The 24,496-nt window shown below is 35.3% G+C and overlaps 1 long non-coding RNA gene across 1 annotated transcript; it reads right to left on the bottom strand.

Annotated features, from left to right (window-relative positions):
- Positions 1-502: 502 nt before the first annotated feature.
- On the bottom strand, positions 503-23,719 carry LOC103095563 (uncharacterized). Its single transcript, XR_008911251.1, has 3 exons — positions 22,976-23,719; positions 3,673-3,807; positions 503-1,202 (listed from the first exon to the last, which is right to left on the bottom strand). It is a non-coding gene; the product is annotated as an uncharacterized LOC103095563 (long non-coding RNA).
- Between the last annotated feature and the right edge of the window lie 777 nt (positions 23,720-24,496).

The raw sequence follows: 24,496 nt of genomic DNA, 5'->3' as shown, positions 1-24,496 counted from the left end.
TGAAGTTGGATTAAATCTCCAAGTGTCCCCCTAAAGCTTGGTATACACATAGGCACATTTCATAGAGAGAAAACACACACACAAACAAAAAAATAGTACATAAAATTGAAATCCTACAATAAAATTCTTATATTACAGAAATTCCTTCCTACTTTAAAATGAGATGCCTATACTTGGAGAGCATTTTGTGAGAAATATACACAAAGGTGTATATGCAAATTTTGTACATAATTCAATAAGAATTTATTTCCTTCAATAAATATCACCTATGCTAGTTTCTGAAAGATTTTTGAGAGAGGTAATGAGTCAAATATCCTTTTTTTGAAATGATAGTGATTTAAAATTTATTGATATTTGTTTAAATCCTGATCAGCTCTCAATCTAGCAGGTATGATCAGACATATATACAAATAAATAACTGAAGCTTAGAAATATCCTTGTTAAGCTTATCTCATATGTTAATGGTTAAAATGATGTTACTATCATTTTTTTTTTGTTACTATCATTTTTAAAAGTAGCCATACCGTGTAGTACAGGATTAAGTCAGTGAAGGTTTTTAATAACTAGCATTTGATGATTATTATGTTATTTTCCAAGGAGAAACAATTTAGTTTAATTATTATTGTATTTAAACCAGCATAATTTAAATCACAATTTTAGGTTACCAGGGACTAGAAGTTATAGCCAATCTCTTTCACCCAGTTACTTCAAAATTTTAGACAAGATGTCTCAATGTTAAAAATGTATCTCTTATGTTTGTTGTGAATATTCGAAATACAGTATGTTCAGATGGAAGCATTTGTCAAAGCAATGATATTAGCCAATCATTTATTATCGTGGGTGAATTATTCAGATAGTTTGCAAAAGGTCAGCCTTGCTATTACGTTCTAGCTTTAATTGAATTCTTTGTTTACATTCTCTATTCTATTCACTCTTGCCTAAGCACAGTTTGCAGTCTTAACAAAACATTTGAATACTCAGCTAGAAAGGTATGAATTTCAGTATGTGAGAGGTTATATGGAACAGTGATATCAAACTCAAACAGAAATGGGTCAGCCCATCCATACAAAAGGATCTCTGCAAGTTACATACTGACTTAATTTTAAAGTAATATGACTTACGTGCTATTACATTTTCATTTTGTTAAACAACTCCCAGTTACATTTTCATCTGACTATTCCAATGTTGTGGGCACATTTGTTCTAATGGAGAAAAGAGTTTAACAGATGACCAGATGAGAAAACGAAACAGTTTCCGTCTCAGTGTAGTTTCATCATGAATTTCAAGTGTTTTGTATTCTGGAAACACTTAAATGGGATGTACTACATGAATAACTTCTATTTTAAGTAAGATTTGAGATTATATTAATTCCTAAAGCCCCTCACATTCATTTCCTTCATACTATCAACCTCCCTATCACTAATCCAGTACAGAAAAAAGTAGCCCCAAGTTTGCTGATGCCAAATTTCTCTGTACAATTCTTTCACTTTCCCACTCTCAAAGGCAGGGTATCTGTGAGACCCAGCAACCATTTTAGAAGACTTACAAACAGTGGATCAATTCTCATAATATTTAAATGTGTAAGCTACATGGGAATACAAAACAATGTACTTCTATTTCCCAGGCTCCAGCTAAGAATACCTGAAGTGCAAGTGGGAAGATTCAAATCTTTTGTCTATGCAATGCCATAATGGCTTGTTTGACTAAATTAATTGACTAAAATAAATAAATAAATAAATTGACTAAAAACAATTATATGATACCTTATGGAACCAAGGTGTGATAAAGATAACAGTACTCAACATTTTTTCATTTCCATAGCACCATCAAATGAGTGGTTTTGCCCTAGATTTTATCTCCTGATAACCAAGTTTAATATATCTGTAGTTCTCTAGCACTTCAGCAATCATAAGGCAATTCAACACATCTTTAGGTTTACTGTTCTTTACACTGATGGAGATTAACAAAAAAAAATTATATGATTTAGTCCCTGTTCTCAGAGTTCACAGTCTTGTAGGGAATTGCCATACCTGAACAAATAATTGTACAAATTTATGTAAATATAACTTCTTATAAGTATCAGAGAAGGGCAAAGAAAGGTATAAGATCTGAGGGAGCAAAATAGCATGGTGAGTCAGGGAAGTTTCAAAGAAAACGTTGCACTTGAACTGATAAATTTAAATGGACTAGTCAGACTTTGACAGGGAAAGATTGTAAAGGACATTTTAAGCATGAAAGACAACTGGAGCAAAGGAAAAGCCCTGAGCAGAGCTGTTCAGTTCTCCTGGAGCATAACCGATAGTCATTAGAGGGTAAAAGTGCAGAATAATAGGTAATTCTGGAATGGCAGAGTGAAGCCAGATTACAGAAGACCTTGAATGGCAGATTAGAGAATTTGAATTTGGGTAGGCAGGAGATTTTCTAATTTTTTTTTTAAGGGAGGGGGAATGAGATGAGCAGATTTATGAATATTCAAATGGCTCTGTGATCTCATTTATTCAGTTCTCCCCAACAATCCAGATTTCAACCATCCATACCTCCTTAGCCTATGTAACTTTTTTTCCTATCCCTCCAAAAAATGCATCAAAGTTGTCAGCCCAGCATCCTGAAAGCCTTCCTAGATTTCTCCAACACTTGCTGAGGTTACCAGTGAAACATTCAGGAAGTCCGACATGCCTTTCTTTTGCCATGTGACCAGGCTATCTTTCTGTCAAACAGTTCTGCAATACTCTTCATATTTCAAGTTCCTTGATTATACATTACATACTGTTCTCACCTATTATTTACCTGTGAATAAAAAGTATTCATCTGGCAGCATTATGGAGAAAGGATTGAAGAAGATAAAGAATGTGATTTTATTCATATCTGAGTAAATTTTAGGATTTTTTTTTTTAGGATTTTAGGATTTTTTAGGATTTTAATTGAATTCACATCCTGTTTATCTATTCTTTTCCTTTTATGTTAATATAAACATTTGAGATTGTACAATTTTCCATAAGGACTGCTTTATTTACATCCCCCCCAATTTTTTTAATCCTTCCCTTCTGTCATAATTAATACTGCATATTGGCTCTCAATTCACTGAACTACCTTGCTGCCCCCATCAAATTTTTATATATTGTCTCATCGTCATATTTAATGATACCATTTCTATGATTTGTTCTTTGGTCCATGAGTTCCTTCTGACTAAATTATAAAGCCACCAGTTGATTTTAATTCTTTTTTCAAAGCTGCTCTTTAAAATAATTGTATTTCATTGTGGTCAGAAAAGGATGTTTATAATATTTCTACTTTTTTTTCCATTTTTCTAATGTTTTATGACCTAATACATGATTTAGTCATGTAAGGATGCTAAAAATACACATTCTTTCTGTTTCCATTCAATAGTCACCAGGTGTTGATCATATCTAATATTTGTAAAATTTTAATCAGCTTCTTAATTTTTTTCTCTTTAGTTAGCTTTATCCAGGGCTGATGGAAGTAAATTGAGGTCTTCCATTGTTATCCCTGTTTCTCTTTGTAATTCACTTAAGTTTTCCTTAAAGCATTTAGAAGATATTCCATTAGGTACTTATGTTACAGTTTGAAGTCATTTCGTTGGTAGCTTACCTTTAAGCAAAATATTAGTTTCCTTTTTAATATCTTTTAAGACTACTGTAGCAATTGCCATACCTGAAATACTTCTTCCCCTTGATTTTCTGTGTTCAACTGAGGCATAATAAATTTTGTTTCAACTCCATATTTCTCTGTAACTTTTCTCCATCATTACTCTCACTTGGTGATTTCACCAGGTCTCAGTTTCCTCATCTATAAAATGAAAAAGATTGGATTACTGAAGCTTCTCTGGTTCTCGGTCCTATGCTCATTCCACCTCTGCCACACCTTTCTTAGGATAGATCTAAAGTTGTACGGGTCACTAAGGACCTATTGCAACCACTCTTCATTTTACACATGAAGAAATCCAAGTGCAAAAAAGAAACCTAGGTAGAATGATATTATTTGAATGTAGGTCCGGCGTTTGTAAAACTAGAATTCTTTCTGCATTTGTTCATATGAATTTAATGTTGTTTACCATATGGAATGACTGTTTACAATATGGATTTAATGCAGTTTACAAGAAGCACGTGAACCATAAATCAATAAATAATAAGCCAATAAATATTTATTAAATATGTACGATTTGTCAGGCAGTGCGCTAGTCATAGCAATGAAAGGTGAAAGGCAGTCCTTGCCTTCCAGAAGTTCAGTAGGGGGAGACAACATACAAACAAGTGAGGTACAGGTTAAGTAGGAAATAAATCAACAAGGGAAGGTAATCAAATTAAAAGGATTTGGGAAAGGCTTCTTGTAGAAGGTGAGATTTTAGTGAGAGCTTGAAGGAAGCTAGGGAAGTTAGGAGATGGAGACGAGGAAGAAAATTTCAGACAGAGAAGAGTCAAGGAAAATGCCTACAGTCAGGGGATGGAGTGCCCTGTGTGAGGAACAGCATGGAAGCCAGTGCCATTGGATCAAAGAGTATGAAAGTATAAGGTAAAAGACTGGGAAGGTGAGAGAGGAAGGTTGTATTTCATTCCAAAGGGGATAGGAAGCCACTAGAGCTCACTGATACCTGAGTGGAGAATGGACTGGAGTGGGGAGCCACTTTGGGTAGGCAGATCAACTAGCAGACTATTACTACAATCCAGCTGTGAGGTGGTGAAGACCTGCACTAGGGCGATAGGATGATGATGGTATTGGAAGACAAAAGAGTATAGATGGGAGATGCCCTACGTCGTGCAGATAATAAACTGACATCTGGGGTTTGAACCCCTGTTCCTTAGACTACAAAACCAATATAATTACCATTAAATAATCCTTGATAAATGAATAGATATGAACTAGGAAGGAGAGGAAAGAACCAAAGATGGATGAGCAAGACCTGAAAGAATAGAAGAGAAACTGAAAAGGATCTGAGTACATTTTTGTCTCTGTCACGCTTCTGTTTTTGCCATTACAGTAGGACCTCATTTTAGGTGAACTCAATACATACAAATTCAGGTATATATAACTGGCCATTTTTTAAAAGGCAGAAAAATATGTAAAATAAAAAATTTTAATCATGGGTTAAATCTGAGCTGTTTTCCCAAGGGACATAAAATCTCACAGTGATTCACCCAATCATGTTCATTCCTCAGTCTGTTAGTAGTTAGTGTGAGTCATTACATAATTTTGCCCCAAACATTAGCTCCCAAGTCAGTCTTTGTCCAGAGTTTTCACTTTGATGCTGTTTAGTTATTAATAATGGTTCCAAAGTACAAGAGTAGTGATGATGCTAGCAGCTCTGAAAATCCTAAGAAAAGTTGTAAAATGCATAGGTATGTTTGTATAAGAAATAATGATTAAATAATGAAGTTTGTATGATTTTCAAAGTATACCAAGGGTCTTGGACCATATTGGTCCCATTAAATGAAGTCTACTGTACTCTTAGGATATCCCCAATCTTTTGGACCTTCTTCATTTCCCTGTTGGTTTCTTACTCTTCGATTTTCATATATCAGGGTGATTTGGAATTCTGGTGCTTTGACTTAAAATTAAATATTTGATGTCTTTCTTTTTAAATTAAAATTTTTATTTTCTTCCACTAACAAAAATCTACTTCTCTGCTTCCCACCTCCCTTTCCCTTCAACATCCTCAAACCCCTAAGGAAAAAAAAAAGAAAAATGAAATCCTCCTTATAAGTATTCATATAATTCTTGTGTTTGTCTTAGCAAGTAGATTTTCAAGTATTTTAGAATTTCTCTGGTTATTTTAAAATGCAATATCTGTCTCTTCCTGCTGGATTTTGTTGGTAATATACAGAAATTCTGATGATTTATGTGGCCTTATTTTATATCTACAATTTTCCTGAAGTTGTTAACTGTTTCAATTATTTTTAGTTGACTCTCTAGGGTTCTGCAAGTAAATTATTATATCACTGCAAAAATGCTACTTTTCTTGTCTCTTTGCACATTTTCCTATTCTTATCACTATAGCTAGCATTTCTAGCACTATTTTGAATAGTAATGGTGATAATATACATTCTTGCTTTATTCTAATCTTATTAGAAATGTTGGTAGTTAGAAAATTCTGGCTGTTGATGAAAATTCTGTTCATTCCTATCCTTTCTAAAAAATTTTAAACAAGAATTGGTATTTTAACTTCTCAAAAGCTTTTTTCTTTATTAAAAAAACATGATTTTAAAAAATTTATATGGTCAACTATATTTATAGTTTTCCTAATATCAAACCAGCCCATAATTCCCATTATGAAACTAAGTTGGTTGTAATTTTTGCATTGATATTCATTAGAGATATTTATAATTTTCTGTTTCTCTTTTCACTTTCCTTAAATTGGATATCAAGACTATATTTTTAGCATAGAAGAACTTCTGTAGGATTCTTTCTTTTCCTATTTTTTCCAAATAGGTTTTATAGTGTTGAAATTATTTGTTCTTTGAGTGTGTCATTGAATATGCTTCTAAATCTGTCTGTTCCTGGGTTTTGCCTATTTTCTCTTGGGGAGCTCATTTATGACATTTAGACTTTTTCTTAGTTTAGGTTAAGTCTCCTCAGCCACAAGTTCCAGCACTAAATCTCCAACTTGCTACTTGACATTTTTATTTGCAAGTTCCACCAAATTCACCATGCCCCAAAATAACTACAGTGGAAAAAACAATGGCTCTGGGGTCAAAAGGAACTTGGGTTATAGATACTACCTGTGTGACCTTGACCAAGTAACTTGAATTTATATATATACATATATATATATATATGAGTTTAGTCAGTTTAGTCAGATAGTGTTTTGGGGGGGATTTTAGTTATTGAAAAGATTTATAGAATAGCTTGGGTGAATTCCCAAGACCAGAAGAATTTCATTTTGTGATGAAAAGAGGAATGGGTAGAAATCTAGTTCCCTTGGTTGTTAAGGCATCCTTATTTTATTAATCCTTATATTTAACCTTTATAATACAAATAAACATATTTTCTATATACATAATACTCTCCAAGACAAGTTTGTGCTCTGAGCTCAGTGAAGGAAGGTTCGGACTTTCCTTCAAGGAGAACTGGGATACTTTGTGGACAAAAGGCAAAGTATCTAGTCATTCTCCATTATAATACTACATTTTATAATATTATTACACATCCCAGAAAAAGTGAACTGACTAATTTTCACAGAGTTGGATGCTATATGCATGTGAATTCTAAGGCTATATACTTTGAAATGTCAGCATGATTTAGCAAATAAAGGTATAGCTTTAAACCAGGAAGCTTTGAGTTAAAAATCCTTCTCTAATACGTACTAATTCTATGACGATGGGGAAATCATTTAGTCTTAGCATCCCAGACAACTCCTAAGACTATAAGTCTTAGATGAGTTGCCAATCTTCATTGGTTGAATGACTTTCCACACCAGGAGATTCAAAAATGGAAAAATCAAAAGCCCAGATGAAGGGGGGAAAAAAGTCAACTCTATTAGGGAATAGCATAGTGCACAGTGATGGGTCTAGCATCAGGAAGTCCTGGGCTGATATCCAGACTCAGATGCTTACTAGAGGAATGAACCTGGGCAAGTCATTTAACTGCTGATTGCCTATTTCCTCAACTGTAAAATGGAAATGTTAATAGTATTTAATGAATAATAATATCAGTATAAATTATTAGTGATTCTATTAATAATTATAATACAATATTCATAGTATTAAGAATAGTATATAATTTAATATTAATAGTATTAATAATAATATTAACAAATAGTATTTGTTGTGAAGATCAATTGAGACATTTGTTTTTGTTTTTGTTTTGTTTTGTTTTAAACCCTTACCTTATGCCTTAGCATCATTACTATGTTGGAAGGCAGAAGAGCAGTAAAGGCTAGGCAATGGGGGTTAAGTGACTTGCCCAGGGTCACACAGCTGGGAAGTTTCTGAGGCACATTTGAACCCAGGACCTCCCGTCTCTAGGCCTGTCTCTCAATCCACTGAGCTACCCAGCTGTCCCCCAATTGAGACATTTGTAAAGTACTTAGTACAGTGCCTGGAACACAGCAGAAGCTTTCTAAATGCTTGTTCCTTTTCTCCTGGCCCTATATTCTGATGTTGGAATAAAAAGAAATATAGCTTTAGATGCAAGATACTAACGTGAAATCCAAGTCTGTATTACACATCACATAAGATATGGAAGGGAGACCTATTATGTTTATCTGCACTTATGGGTTTATTTGTGAACTAAAGCATAGTTAGTATTATTGTTCTCTTATTAACAAAAAACAAATCTATTCACTAATGATCACTGTAATTCTCTTTGTTCAGAACATAAGTGTGTAATATACAATTAGGTGCTTGATAAATGTTCTCTGATGAAGATCTATTATTGTTCTGACAGTCTTTTGTATAGTGCAGTTGAAAACAAAAAAAACAATTATTTTTGCAAGAATGCTTTAAAAACTCTTGCCATGAAAGCACATAATATATAATATACATCTATTCTTATTAATAAGATCAAACAAGGTATAAAACAGGGAGATTTATACTCACCAGTGGAATTTGATCCTGTCGTAATAGATGTCTGTGAGATTTAAAATGGTTGAGGTCTTAAACTTAAAGGAGTTTTCTGTCCTAAAGCAGTCTTAAGTAGGGTGGAGTAGGGATATTCCCAAGGCAAGGAGTTTTCACACTTAAGTAGAATTCTCACTATCTGCTAGGGAATTTTTTTTTTTTTAAGTAGAAGATTCCCCAATGGGGGAAACCCCTAACATTCATAAGTCTGAGAAATTTTGAGGTTTACATGTCCAATGATGAATCTAAATAAAATAGGGATTCTTTATAAGTCCTTGAGGTCTTTCAGATGATCCAGTTTGCGAATGACATTTAGCTCATGACAGCCAGCCTCAAAACACAAGAGAGCCTCCTAAAGGAGATCTACCTAATTTGTCTCTCTATGTCTCTTCCAAGCCTTCCTCTCCTCATGCCTGGTTTTTTCCAGTGCCTTCCAGTTGTCCCCACCACAAATCTTTCCTTACTGCATTCCATCATCTACTTAACTAACAAGGTAACAGTTTTTCCCAAAGCACTGCTCTAACCATGCCAATCCTCCTACTCAGTAAACTCTAAAGGCTGTCTGTCACCTCCAAGATCAAATAGAAAATTCTCTTTGGCATTCCAAGCCCTGTTCCAGTCTACTCATATCTCACTGCCTGCCATCCCTCAAGTACTCTTTGATCCAGGGACCCTCACTTCATTGTTGTTCCTCAAACAGACATCCCATCTCTTGACTTTGAGAATTTTCACTGGCTATTCCTCAGGCATTAATTGTTGTTCTCCTCTTACTTCTTTCCTCTCCTGGCTTCCTTCAAGGTACAGTTAAAACCCCATCTCCAAGAAACTTGTCTCTAACCCTCTGAATTCTGTTGTTTTCTTTCTGGCAATTTTTTCTTCTCTCTTCTACATTTGTTAGTAGTTATCTGTATGCTAAATCCCCTTTTAGACTGTGAATTCATTGAGAACAGAGAATATCTTTTGCCTTTCTTTGGTTCCCCAGTGCTTAGCATAGTGCCTGATACATAGTAGACACTTAAGTATTTATTGACTACAAGAAATACATTTGAAAAAAAAATGCCAGTTGGCATGTGGATACCATAAGCGTTTGGATGCTCATCCATTAGTACATCTACTATGGTCAGACACAAATAGACTATGACCTAAACAGTACTAGAAGATTCTGGATTGCTTTGGGGGAATTATACTGTGCTTTTTTAATGATCCTAAATTTCTCCCAGACATAAAGGGTCATTGTTTGAATATAAAAATTCTTTTGATAATATTTCATGCCTACAGTTAAAGAAAACTACAATCTATGAACAATTGAAGCTAAAACTCATCCAGAAAGCAATGGAGAGATATATGGGAAGAGTGAACATATTGTATACAGTACATTACAAATGAAGAATTACCCAGGAAAATCTGTATAAAGTATGCTGTCAGATATGACCAGAAAAAGTGTTAAACTGGTCAAAATAACTCCGTTTCCACCTAATATCCATTTAATTAAAAAGGTGGCAAAAAATAAATAAAATTACAAGTGTTGTAGAGTATATAGAAATTCTAGAAAGCAATTTGAAATTATATTCCCAAAGTAACTAAACTGTGTTTGACCTAGCTATACCACTACTAGACTTGTATACCAACATAATCAAAGAAAGAGGAAAAAATCCAATGTGTACAAAATTATTTATAGCAGATTTTTTTTTTTTGTGAAAGGAAACAAACTGGAACTAAAGGAATTCCTGTGTTTTGGGAAATGGCCAAATAGGATATATTAGAACACCTGATAAGAATCAATATAGAAGACTTTCACAGAAATATGGAAAGACTTACAAACTAATGAAAAATTAAGTAAACAAAACGAGGAAAATAATTGATTCAATAATGACTGAAGAAACATGCAACTTTAAAACACTTATAAATAATGATCAATGCAGGAATCAATTATTATTCTAGAAATCATTGATGAATAATGCAATTCACTTCTTAGAGAGGTGATAGAATAAATGTATAGAAAGATATATATATACATATATATTTGATTACTATGGGATTTTGTCTTTTTTTTAACTATGCAAATTTGTTACAAGAGTCTTTGGGGTTTTTTCTTCCATTTTCATTGCTCCTTTTCAGATAGAGTGGGGGAGAAGTAGCAGCTAACATTTGGGAAACACAAAAAATAGAAAACAAATGCCTTTTAATTTTAAAAATACTTATTTTTTAAAAATAAAAAGCAAAGGATAATCAACGTATGGTCCAGATTCTCTATTGGTAGCCACATAATGTCCAAAGGACATAATGTCCAAAGGGGAGGCATGTTAGGCAGCTGAGTACAGTTATCCCTTCCACATCATAGTGGTTTTGGGATATGGTGCCCTCCCAATATGGAAAATTCACAAAATTTGTTGACCCTCCTTTCATACTATAGAAGGTTTAAATTGTTTCTTTCCTTTTTTCTTTTATGTGGTATATATAGTACCTTATTGTAAATTTTGGGTTAAATATGCATTTCTGAGTTTCTAAACCTTTTTTTGTATCAACTGCTGGCCTTTGCATGTTGTCTGTGGCTTCAGCAAAACACCCCCAAATTTCTCTTTTAATTTCTTATGTCAACCAACATTAAAGCAAAACCATGTTGTGGAAAGTTGTGACATGGAAGGAATAATTGCACTTAATCACTATAATATATTTGCATCCCTTTACATTAAAAGTTTCCAGGATTAAGAAGGCCATATTCCCATTGTGCCCTATCCTGGTCAGACTATATTTGAAGTATTGTCTTCAATTCTAAGCATCATGAGTTTACATTTTTTTTATTAATTTTGTTAAGTAGCTTCCGATTTCAAGTAAAATAAATTTTTAACAAGCATTTTAAAATTTTTGTATTCCAAATTCTCTCACTCCCCCTGCCTGTCCTGTCTTTGAAAAGGGAAGCAATTTTGTATTGTAAAGTTATGCAATGTATTTCCACTCCAAGAAAACATAAACCAAATAAAACAATGAAAATATATATTTAAAAACGTGTGCTTAATTGTGTATTCAGAGTTCATCAGTCCTCTATTTGGAAATAGATAACATTTTTCATTATGGGTCCTTTAGAATTTTCTTGCGTTGTTGCCTTGATCAGAGTAGCTAAGTCTTTCACAGTTAAGTATATAAGATATATTTTTCTCTATTTGAACCAGTTTAGATGTGATATTCAAGTTTACCTGCCCAGCTTACCAACCATTTTCCCTACCACTGTAAAAACTCTTTCTTGCATGCTTCTTTTATGTGAGAACCTTTTCCCCACTCTTTCTTTCCTTTCCACCTTCTCCTTGGGCATCTTTCTTTCTCACCTATCCATTTTTTTTTACATCATCCCACCATAATCAACTCACTCATGTACTTTCTTTCTATATAGAATCTTTCTAACTTCCCTAATAGTGATACAGTTCTTAAAAAGGTACATGTATTATCTTCTCATATAGAAAGACAAACAGTTTAACCTTGAGTCCCTTATTTCTCCTTCATAGCTTTTTTTAATGCTTCTTCTGAGTCTTGTATTTCAGTCAAATTTTCTATTCAGCTCTGATCTCTTCATTAGGAATGCTTTTAAGGTTCTCTATTTAATTAATATCCATTTTGTCCCTTTAAGGGTTATACTTAGCTTTGTTAATAGGTTATTCTTGGTTATAATCCCAGCTCTTTTGCTTTCTAGAATATCAAATGTTATGCCCTCTGTTCCTTTATTGCAGTGACTGCTAAATATTCTTTCCGTTGTCTACAGTTATTTCATTTACGTTTTCATTTCATTGGTATAAAAGCAAACTCATACATAACCAACCCCCCTCCCCTCCAAATCATAAATATACTGAAGTGAAAGATGACTCCACCAGTTCTTTCTCTGGAGGTGGATAGCATTCCCCTTCATAAGTCTTTCAGGATTATCCAAAATTATTGCATTGCTGAGAGTAGTCAAGTTTTTAAAGATAATGATCATCCAATATTGCTTTTGCTATGTACTGTGATGATTAAAATAGTGGAAGACATAAATTGTGGCAGATAAAAGAGTGGTTGACTTAAATTATGACCGCAGAAAATATGGTTTCAAGACAGTGTCTTGTTTTAAATCAAATATAAGGTGGTCGCTAGGGAAAAATTCCCAATTATTAAATATACCCAAGACAGCTGGGTTTTATAGAAATTTTAATTAATACAAATGAGGAATTAAAGAAAGGGAGAGAGAGAGAGAAAATAATGAGAAAAAGATAGGCCAGCCCAGGCCAGCCCTGGCCAACCCTGGCCCAAGCCCTAAGAGAAAGATCAGTCAGTCTTTTATCTACTCACCACAAGATTTGTCCAAGCAAAGATTCTAGTGTTCAGAGAGACACCAGTTCAGCTTTGGCCAGCTGCCTTCTCTAGAGAGAGTTCTTTGAGAGAGACTCCTGAGACTCAGAGTCTCCTCAGAGGGAGTTCCAGTGAGAGTTCCTGCTCTCAGTTTCTCCTCTCCTTTTAAAGGGAATTTTCTCCTATGTCACCTCCCCTAAGTTCTCACATCTACCAATCACAGTAGATGTTTTCCAAAGGACTGACCATTCTTAATTCACACCTAAGAAGGCTTGAACTTTTGATTAAGTTCACACCTGAAAAACCTCTGAGTAAGTTTCTCATCTCTTTGCTCCTTGTAAATTCACAAGTTGCCTGACCTTTTGTAAACCTCAAAATTTCTTAGACTTATAAATGTTGGAAATTTCACCATTGGGAAATTTCATACTTGAAAAATTTCCTATTGATAGTGGGTCTTGACTATTGGAATGTGAACCCCATTGGCATGGGAGGTTCCTTCTCTTCCCTTCTTAAGATTACTTTAGGACAGAAACCTTTTGCTGAACAATGGAAAGGACTTTGACCTATGCTTAAGCATAGAACAGGAATTTCTTTGAGTCATGATTGATTTTAGAATTGATACAATGGAGATACTTGGAATCAATCTCCACCCTATTTTGTCCTAACAGGATTGAGTAAGGGCTACAGCCTAGATCAAAATTTAATTATTCCAATCTCTACCCTACTCAGGTTAACAGGATTTAGAAAGGGCTGTAGCAAAGGATCAAAGATTTAATTATTTGAAAATATGACCTTCAACAGACATGTGCAAAGCCAGAAGACCTCTGGGCGGTCCTGGGTTAAGCTAGAGCCACCATTGGCACAGGGAAATTGATGGACAGGTGATTGGTAGATGTGAGGACTGAGGGGAGGGAACTTGGATGGTTTCCTTAAGGATAGGGGGGTCTGAAGACTCGGGAGTGGTTGGGAAGTTGGTCGGTGTGGTTGGTGTGTGCTCTGAGAAGCTTGCTCTGAAGGAAGCTGAAGGTGGGGGCCTCTGAGACTGTTTCTCCATTTTGGTCACGTGAGTAATAGGGACTGATCTCTTTTCTTTGCCCCAGCTATCTAAGGGCTTGGGCCTTTTGGCCCAGCCTAAACAGAAGGGGTATTTAAGCCCTATTCCCTTCTCTCCCTTTTCTCTCTCTCTATCTCTAATTACTTCCTCCTATTGTAATTAAAACTCCATAAAAGGTTGACTGCTGACTTGAGTTTTCATTTAGGAATTACATAGCTTAATTCCTTGGCGACCTTAAATTAATATATATATCAGTCTTTTTAGCACCCTTTTGTATTATGTAAACCTTAAAATTTCTTAGACTTATAAATGTTGGAAATTTCACCATTGGGAAATTTCATACTTGAAAAATTTCCTATTGATAGTGGGAACTCTATTGGAATGTGAACCCCATTGGCATGGGAGGTTCCTCCTCCTCCCTTCTTAAGATTACTTTAGGACAGAAACCTTTTGCTGAACAATGGAAAGGGCTTTGACCTATGCTTAAGCATAGAACAGGAAGTTCTTTGAGTCATGATTGATTTTAGAATTGATACAATAGAGATACTTGGAATGACAGAACCAGGTCTTGGAAAATACAATTTCCACCCCACTCAGTCCTAACAGGATTTAGGAAGGGCTGCAGCAAAGGATCAATATTTAATTATTGAGAATATGACCTTCAACAGACATGTGCAAAGCCACAGACCTCTGGGCGGTCCTGGGTTAAGCTAGAGCCACCATTGGCATAGGGAAGACATGGACAGTGATTGGTAGATGTGAGAACTGAGGGGAGGGAACTTGGATGGTTTCCTTAAGGATAGAGGAGTTGGAGAGGTTTTTGGTCTGGGAGGTGGTGCTTTGAGAGTTGGCTTTGAAGGAAGCTGGAGGTGGAGGCCCCTGAGACTGTTTCTCCATTTTGGTCACGTGAGTGATAGGGACTGATCTCCTTTCTTTGCCCCAGCTATCTAAGGGCTTGGGACTTTTGGCCCAGCCTAAACAGAAGGGGTATTTAAGCCCTATTCCCTTCTCTCCCCTTTCTCTCTCCCTCTCTCTCTCTATCTCTAATACCTTTCTTCCTTGTCACAATTAGATCTAAAAATAGGCACAGCTTAAGAACTTTTGCCTTACTATAAGTATGAGTTTAGATATTTTTCATTGTTCAGCAAGGAGTTTCTTCCCCTAAAGCAGGCTTAGTAGGGGAAGTAGGGGTGGAGTAGAGGTCTCACATTCCTGATCTAAGTCCCTTCATTGTTTAAAATGGGGAATGGCCTTAACCAAATCTTATGAAGTAGGGTCTGAGAATTTTTAAGATTCACAATCCTCTCTGATGATCATTGGGGAGACTAGTCTCCCCAATGATCATTTAACATAATCATCTTGTGGTCCTAAATGCACTTCTAACTACAGATATATACAATATTCAATTTTCTATGAGGAAATTAGAGTAGTGAGGGAGGAATAGAAAGAAAGAAAGCAAAACCAATGTTTTGCTAGGCGCATTGACAGAAAGCCAAATTAGGGGCAATCCCTTTTGGCATAAAAGTCTACATTTACAATAAATGTTCAATCAAAGTTCAGTTCAATCAACCATATCCGTTAGGATCCCTGGTTTTCACCCAAGCGACCTGGGTTCGACTCCCAGTATGGGAACCATTGGACAAATCTTGTGGTGAGTGGATAAAAGACTGACTGATCTTTCTCTTAGGGCTTGGGCCTGGGCCAACCTATCTTTTTCTCATTATTTCCTTTTTTTTCTCTCTCTCCCTTTCTTTAATTCCTCATTTGTATTAATTAAAATCTCTATAAAACCCATCTGACATGGGCATATTTAATAATTGGGAATTTTTCCCTGGCGACCACCTTATATTTGATTTAAAACAAGACACTGTCTTGAAACCATATTTTCTGCAGTCATAATTTAAGCCAACCACTCTTTTATCTGCCACAATTTATGTCTTCCACTATTTTAATCATCACAGTACAATGTTCTCCCAGTTCTGTTCATTTTACTCTTCATCAATGTGATAATTAAAATCACTTTTAAAGATTGATATAATATTAATTTAAGGTCACCAAGGAATTCACTTATGAAATTCCTAAATGAACACTCAAGTCAGTATGAAGTTTTATTGTGGTTTAATTACAATGGGAGTAAGAAAGAAGGAGAGGGAGAGAAGGAAAGAAGGAGAAAAGGAAAAAGGTTAACTCAACCTTCTGGCAGAGTCAGAGGGGGTTCAGTCCTGGAAAGCCAAGGTAGAGAAGGAAATCAGTCCTTGACTCACATGACCAATCTGAAGGAAAGTTGTCTGCAGGCCTCCTCCCTGCTCGAACTCCTAGAATGAACCAGCGCCTAGCCCTTTCCATAGGAAGTGAGCGAACTCCCGAGGCTGTTCTCTACCTCACTTCCTGTGCCTCACAAGTGCCAATGGTGGCTCAAGCTTGGCTTAGGATAGCCCAGGAGGGCAGTTAGTTATTTCTGATTTGCCATTGACTAGCACATGCCCAGGTAGTGTGGGTGTGCACAATTTTGGGTGCTAAACCAAGCAAGATAGAGATTTAAAAATCACATCACTTCCCACATATCTTTCCAGCTTTGTCTGAAATCATCTAGTTTATCATTACTTATAACACAATAGTATTCCATTACCAAGATTTACCACAGTTTGTTCAGCCATTCTTCAATTGATGGACCTCCCCATAATTTCCAATTCTCTGCCAACACAAAAAGAGCAGATATAAATATTTTTGTACAAGTAGGTCCTTTTTCCTTTTTTATTATCTCCTTGGTATATAGACCCAGTAGTGGTATTACCAGATCAAAAGGTACACATAGTTTTATAGCCTTTTGGGTATAATTCCAAATTGCCTTCCAGAATGGTTGGATCAGTTCACAAATCCGCCAACAACTCATTAGTGTCCCAATGTTGCCACATCCCCTCCAACATTTTCCACTTTCCTTTACTGCCATATTGGCCAATTTGATCAGAGTTGTTTTAATTTGCATTTTTCTAATGAAGAGTGACTTAGAATATGTTTTCATATGATTATTGATAGCTTTGATTTCTTCATCTGCTTGTTTTTTGACAATGTCAATTGGAGAATGGCTTGTATTCTTATAACTTTGCCTTAGTTCTTTATAAATTTGAGGAATTAGATCTTTATCAGATGTTTGTTATAATTTTTTCCAAGTTTGTTGTTTCCCTTCTTAATCTTAGTTAAATTAGTTTTTTTTAAAAGATATAAAGTGGGGAGACCCAAAGTGGATAGAGTAGTTTCCACTCAAAGATCTCCCTGAATACCCAGCCATGATCTCTAGGTATTCTAACCTCTGGTTAGTAAGAGTGAAGCAGAATCACTTTCTCTCATGGGACCAGTTGCACAAATGCCTTGGAGACAAATGATATATAAAATCAGTATCTCTTATTTTTTAAGAGGGGGTACAAACTAAGGATCAGAACAAGGGGTCCCTAATTCTAAGGAATCTAGCTATTCACCCAACAACCCTCTATGTCCCTTGTAAGAGGGAGCCTTTGAGTCTTCTGGCTAATTTACCAGCTCCCTGTTTCTGTCTAGGTGTTCCCTAAAAGCTGACCAAGGTACTTATTTATTACCCTCAGTAGTTGGTTAGATTTAGTTCAAATGCTGCTCCAAAACCCATTTTGGTTGCTCTGAAATGGCTGAGTCCACCTGAGGGGGTCTGACCCCTGAGGTAAAACCTCAAAGCCAATCTGACAGGATTTTTAGATAAAACCTTTCTGGAAAACACAGCAGGTGTGATCAGATCCTTTTCTCAATGTTTCCCAGTCAAACAGAATACCTCCAAAGATGGTTTAAGGGTTTCTCTTCTCCACAGTTAGGTTGAGGTGCCTAAAATCCAACAAGCCGCCTTTCTTCCATTACAGTTTGTACAAAAGCTTTTTAATATAATCACAATTATTCTTTGAATCAATCTGACATAGCTTCTGCCATACTGTTTTCCAATTTTCCCAGCTGTTTTTATTAAAGAGTGAGTTCTTATTTCAAAAGCTGAGTTCTTTGGGTTTACCAACCACTAGGTTGCTAAGATCATTTACCCCTGTATATTGTGTATCTAATCTGATCCACTAATCAGTAGCTGCTAAATCTAAAATACTGTGAGCCTATGTTATTTGAATGGTTTCTCTCTTGTTGTTTGAAATATTTTCTTTTTTGATTTGGGAGGTCTGGCATTTGACTATAATATTCCTATGAGTTTTCATTTGGGGATCTCTTTCAAGAGATCTGGAGAGCTAATGTACCTTTTCCCCAGTTTTCAAGTTCTTTTTAAGAAGCTATTTTCACCAGTGAATTTCATACCCCTTTTTTTTCCCAATTAGCTAATTGTATTTTGAAAGTTATTATTTTCTTCAGGATTATTGTGCCCCTTTTACCGAGCTATTAATTCGACTTTATAGTTTTTTATTGCATTTTATTATTTAATTTTTATAATACCACTCATTTGATTTTGAAAATCATTTTTAGCTCCTCCAGGAATTCTTGTTGTTTTTGTGTCTATTTCACACTTTTTTTGAGTTTCTACTTATAGTAAAAACTTATAAAGGAAAAAAAAACATTTTGATATAACAGTCTTCTTCTAAGTTTATGTCTTGATCTATCTTCCCTGTTACCATAGTAGATTTTTAAGGTCAGGTCCTTTTTTTAATTGATTGCTCATTTCCCCATTTTCTCTCTTCTATTCTCAGGTTTGGAGCATTTTTGTACCACTGTTTTCAGAGTATGTTCTGTGGGTTTAAAAGTTTTTAGTCCTTCCAAGGTGGTGTGATCTGGGAAGAGGAGTAGTGACTGTACTTTTGGTCTACACTCTTGTCCTTATCCAGGAAGGGAAACTTATGCCTTGGGGTTTCAACAGATACGTTCCTCCTTTGTGATCAGAAGCAATACGTTCTTTGTTCCTTGGTGTCCCTGGTCTTGGGACCATAAATGATACTATCCCTCAGGAATTCCATTTCCTCTTGACCAAAATTACTTCTCTCCACCCTTGAGCTATGATTCTGAAATGGCTATAAGCAAAGGGGTTGCAAAACAACATCTAATCCTGCTTTAGCATAGTGGTCCCCTAGAATATCTTTCTGACCAATTGCTAGATCTCTTTGCCATCTCTGGTTTGAGAGCTTCTGAAGCTGCTGTTGCTTTTGTTGCCACTACCTACTCCACCATTGGTGTTTCATCCACATGGGCTCTAGGCCAGCTTACTCCTTGATAACATAGATCTCTCTTTTCAACCTCCTATATTGTCTCACTCTGACCTTTTATTGGCTCTGTCCCTCCAGAATTTGATTTGAATTATTATTTTAATGTTGTTTGAAGGTGAATGTTGGGAGAGCTCAGCTGAGAGCTTTCTCTACTCTGCCATCTTGGCTCTGATCCCAGAAGTTGGCACTATGTTTTAAGAGAACACTAATATGATGGAGTTCATCCAAAGAAGAGTGCCTGGGCAAGCTCTTAGGGCTCTCAATTTTATGCCTTATGAAGATCAGTTGAAAGAACTGAGAAGTTAAGCCTGGAGAAGAGAAGACTTGAAAGGCTGATATATGTTAAGAAAGACCAGATTTGCTCTGTTTGGTACCAGAAGGCAAAATTCAAAGGAATAAGTAGAAGTTACAAAGGTAAATAAGGTTTAATACAAGGAAAAGAATTCTTATAATTAGAGCTTTCTCAATAGACTGAAACAGACGATCTTGAGAAATAGTAGGTTTTCTCTTACTGTATTTCTTCCAGTAAAGTCTGGAAGAACACTTCGTAGGTTTGTATTGAGATTCATTTAAGCATGAGTTAGACCAGATGACTCCTGAAGTCTCTTCAAACTCTAAAATTGTTTTGTTTTGTGAATAAATAAATGAAAAAATATTGTGTTTACTATGTGCAAAGCACTGAGCTAAAGACTAGAGATAAAAATAATTTTAATTACATAAAATTGAAAAGGATGTATATAAGTAAAAGCAATTAAATTTAAATCAGAGGGGAAAGAGTTAACTAGAAAAAGTCTTTGACACAAATAGCTATGTTTTGTATTATTTTCTGAATTCAATTTCATAAAAACAACAACAGAGATTTCCCTATACAAAGTAGAACAGAAAATGTTATTATATATAATTATGTATAAACATAGTATTATATATATAATCATGAATTTCCATTTCATATGGCTTGCTTTTAAAATAAAGTATATAATAAATTCAACATTACTTTCATAGCTTTAATGTTTATCTGTGTTTCTCTCTGAAATTTTTTATTCTTTTCTCTGAATTTAAAAAAAAATTTCAGTGACCTCTTTTCTTTCTTTTTTTTTTGGCAATGCTATTACCAGCTTCCCTCTTCCCCACCCTAGTAAAAAGAAGGGTTGAACAACACAATCCTTATACAAAAAATACAATCAAGGAAAAAAATTCCAAGCATATGTCATAATCAAAAATAAGTGTCTCATTGTGCACTTTGTGCCTATCACTATTCTGTTAGATGTGAGTACCATGCTATGTTATCAGACCTCTAGAGTTATAGTTGGCCTTTTCAATGAACAACTTATTTAATTTTTAAAAATTCAACTTTTTATATTTTTTCAATTGTTTTCTGACATTTTGTGTATCAGATTCTCTTCCAACATCATTCAGGTGTTAAGTAGTCTGATAGAGGTTTTACCGGTGCTTATTGAGCAGAATTCTCAAGTTTTTCAGACTTGTTCTTTATAATGTTGTTACTATATAGATTGTTCTCTTAGTTCTCTTCACTTCATTCAGCATTATGATACAAGCTGCAGATTTCTATGAAACCACATCTTCATTTCCTCAGTGCAATAATATTGCATTACACTCTTCTGACCTAACTATAATTTGTTCAATCATTCCCTAACTGATGTTGACTTTCTTAGCTTCTAGGTCTTTGTCTCCAGAGAAAGATCTGTTCTGCCTATTTGCATACATATTGATGTTTTCCCTCATTCCTTAGTCTCTTTGAGGGATAGAGAACTTCGTGATATTGCTGGGTCAGAGGTTATATGTAGTTTATTGACTTTGGGGGCAGACTTCAAAATTGCTTTCTAGAATGGCTAGACCAGTGGGACAGCAAGCTTGTCTTCGCAACTCTCTTCCAGTGACTCTCTTGAAGAATGGTGGTTATTCTTATATATTTGAATCAGTTCCTTGTATCTTGAACTTTAGATCTTTATCAAAGCTTTCTATGATAATTATTCCCAGGTAACTCTTTCCCTCTAACTTTAACAACATTGATTTTGTTTCTGCAAAAACTTACAATCTAAATACTCTGTGCTATCTTCCATATTGGGACATTGGCCAAGGACAGCCTAGCTAAAATAGCATGTACAGTGTCCTTAGCCCAATGCAATCTTCCATATGGATGAATTACCTATGATTATTTCCTGTTTCATTACCATGTGGTAAAGAAAATTCTTCTTTGATTGGTTGCTTACCTGGAACTAAATGTATAAACAGGCTCCCCTGGGGGCAACTAGTTCTCTCTCTTTCCTTGTAGTGAGTGAGGCAATTACTTCTCTGTGCCTCAATACTGCTCCTACTCCTCTACCCACCTGGAGATTCTCCTTTGGCATGAATTCTCCTGGCTGCCCTCCTTTGGAACAATTCCAGTTTGTCAATGTCAGTCCTCTAAGCTAGTGCCCAGAAAGAAATTCACCATTCCATATGATCCTTGGCCAACCCAGAGTACAGTGGAACTGCCATTTCTTTAAAATCATTACAACCTAAGAATGAGCAAGCTATTTTGGCTTCTGTGTCCACTAAAACCATTCTATTTCCTTCATATTAACTATTATCTTTGTATTGGTGCTCTTAAGATATTTAACCTATGTATAGTACTTTATACTTATTGCTACTCTATTTCATTTTATTAGATTTGGCTCATTGTTTTAGCCTATCAAGATCTTTTTGGATAATGTCTGTCAACTTGTATATCCTCCTCTATGTTTTATGGCTTCAGTAAATTTGTTAAGTGTACTTTTGTGTTCACCCAAGGAATTGGAACTAGACCAAAGACAGAACCCTTGGAACCAACTAGAAACCTTCTGGTTTAATATTGATCCATCTGAGTCATAGATTAAGAGCCAAAAGTGGGACAGGGAAGGAGAGCTATCTGCTAATACTTAAACGACCAAATTTGGAGCCAAAAGTAAAAATCAGGAACTAGAAGTTTCAGAAAGTCAGATTTAAGCTTCATGCAAAGATAAACTTTCTAATAATTAGAATTGTCTGAAAACAGATAGTTTTTTTAAGGACCCATTATACATTAGATGCTGTTCTAGTTTGGGGGGGATTAAAGATAAAAATTAAATAGGCCCTCCCCCCAAAGAGAAGATACATAAATATATACAACAAAAGAAGCATAAGCATATACAAAATAAAAAAGAAATTTAAATTTATTTTATAGATAAAGGCAATGGGAACTAAAGGATCAACAAAGGCTTCTTAGGGAGGTGGTGCTTGAATTGACTTTTGAAGAGAACTAGTAGAAGCAAAGGTGAGGCAGGAATACATTATCTCAGTAGAAATGCCATCTATATAGTAGATTATCATCTGTAAAGGTTTTTAACAAAACCCATATCCAACTTTCAAATTCTATGATACAAAGTCAAACCCTTATCTCTTTTCTAAACTCCATACCTGAGTTTCCAATTCTATATTTATTTATCTTCATTTGAAATTTTCTCCCAGCACTTCAGTGTTTACATGTTCAAAACTGAGCATGTCATCTTTTCCCCAAAATTTTTTTTCCTCTTAACTTCCTATCTGTTAATAGTAATGCCATCTTCACTGTCATCCCACCTGTAACACACAGGTTTTAAGGAAGGGATCACACTAACCAATTATATGAAACAGGTTTATTATCTAAAGGGATAAGGGAATGAAAGGGAAACAGTAGATTACTTACTACTAGCAACTCACCCAGATATTTTCTAAATTCTAAATTCTAAATAAACCGTAACCTAACTAAATAAACTAATAAAAGATACAAGGGATTAGTAATGTCCATAGGGCCAGATTCTTACAACTCCTAGATCCTTGGTTGGGTCAAACTGCAGAATCAAGATGTAGGGTCCTCACAAGGTCCAGGAAGGGAGGAGGTTCACACCCATTCACACAGTCCACCAGTGTGTAAGGGAACACTGACTCAACCTTTGAAAAGATAACCCAAGTCCTTGGCAGCTCCACAGTTGGTTTCTTCAGGGAGACACTTTGACACACAGTCTGTCTGCCACCCAGCTTGAGAGAGACAGTTGCCAGTTGCCCACCTGTCTTAGAATGCTGACCCAGACAGCTCTGTAGAATCTTGGTTTGAAGGCTGTCAGTCAACCTTGCACAATTCCCTTGCTACACACCTTAATATATTAGTTATCTATGATACTCTCATCACCACTAAGAAAGTCTGTAATCACTTCTAGGACTATTGCAATAGCCTCTTTTTTGGATTCTTAAACTATATTTTTGTGATCCAATTACCACTGTTAAATTAATTTCCTTATTGCAGTTTGATGTCACTTCCCAGCTCAAAAAACTTTCCAGGACTCCCCATTGTTTACTAATTATTTTAAATTTCTTTGCTTGTCATTAAAGGCCCTCTATCTTCAACTATACTTTGCCCCTTAGTCTCATAACATTTCTTTTCCTTCTCATATTCCAGTCTAGTCACTACTTACTCTTCTGTAGACATCCTCCACACTTTCCACCTTAGCCTTTGTCACATCATTCACTATTTTCAGAATGTTGTACTTTATCTTTACCTGTTGAAACACTACCCGTCCATTCAGTGAAGAGAATAAAAGGAATGCCAAAAAAAGCTTTGACAAACATGAAAACTTTGAAGTCTAGAGGTTGAATTTAGTATATACTTAGAAGAAGCAAGCTGTACACACTGGAGACCTGTAACTTCATGTATAATCCTCTTTTTCTATTATACCATCTATATAGAAATGACTATTTTATTTTGTGTTTGTTAAGTTGAAAATAAAATTATTATTTAAAAAAAATCTGCCAGGGAAGTTCACCAATTGTTTTTTCATAGCTCCTTTAGTTAATCTTGCTAATCTGTTTTTCTACATGTATTTTGTAATAACTTTTACCTAATAGACTTTTAGTGTTGTATTAAACATAGGAAAGAAGGAAGGAAGGAAGGAAGGAAGGAAGGAAGGAAGGAAGGAAGGAAGGAAGGAAGGAAGGAAGGAAGGAAGGAAGGAAGGAAGGAAGGAAGGAAGGAAGGAAGGAAGGAAGGAAGGAAGGAAGGAAGGAAGGAAGGAAGGAAGGAAGGAAGGAAAGAAGGAAAGAAGGAAGGAAGGAAGGAAGGAAGAGATGGAGGAATGGAGGGAAGGAAGGATAGAGAGAAGGAAGAAATCTCAAGTATTAACGCATCAAAAAAAAAATACAGAGGATCCAGGGTAAGACCCAGAGATAGAATTATGCTTATCCTGCAAGTGTTTTCTACAGGCCAAAATGATGTTTTCAGCTTTTGCTTCTATAAATCCATAAACTAGAATTGTACACTCTCTGATATTTTTGCTTTTTCATTTCACTTA

This window comes from Monodelphis domestica, chromosome 4, assembly GCF_027887165.1.
Source record: "Monodelphis domestica isolate mMonDom1 chromosome 4, mMonDom1.pri, whole genome shotgun sequence".
NCBI lineage: Eukaryota > Metazoa > Chordata > Mammalia > Didelphimorphia > Didelphidae > Monodelphis > Monodelphis domestica.
The sequence above is the reverse complement of the archived record's forward strand: the minus strand, read 5'-3'. Positions and strand labels throughout refer to the sequence as shown.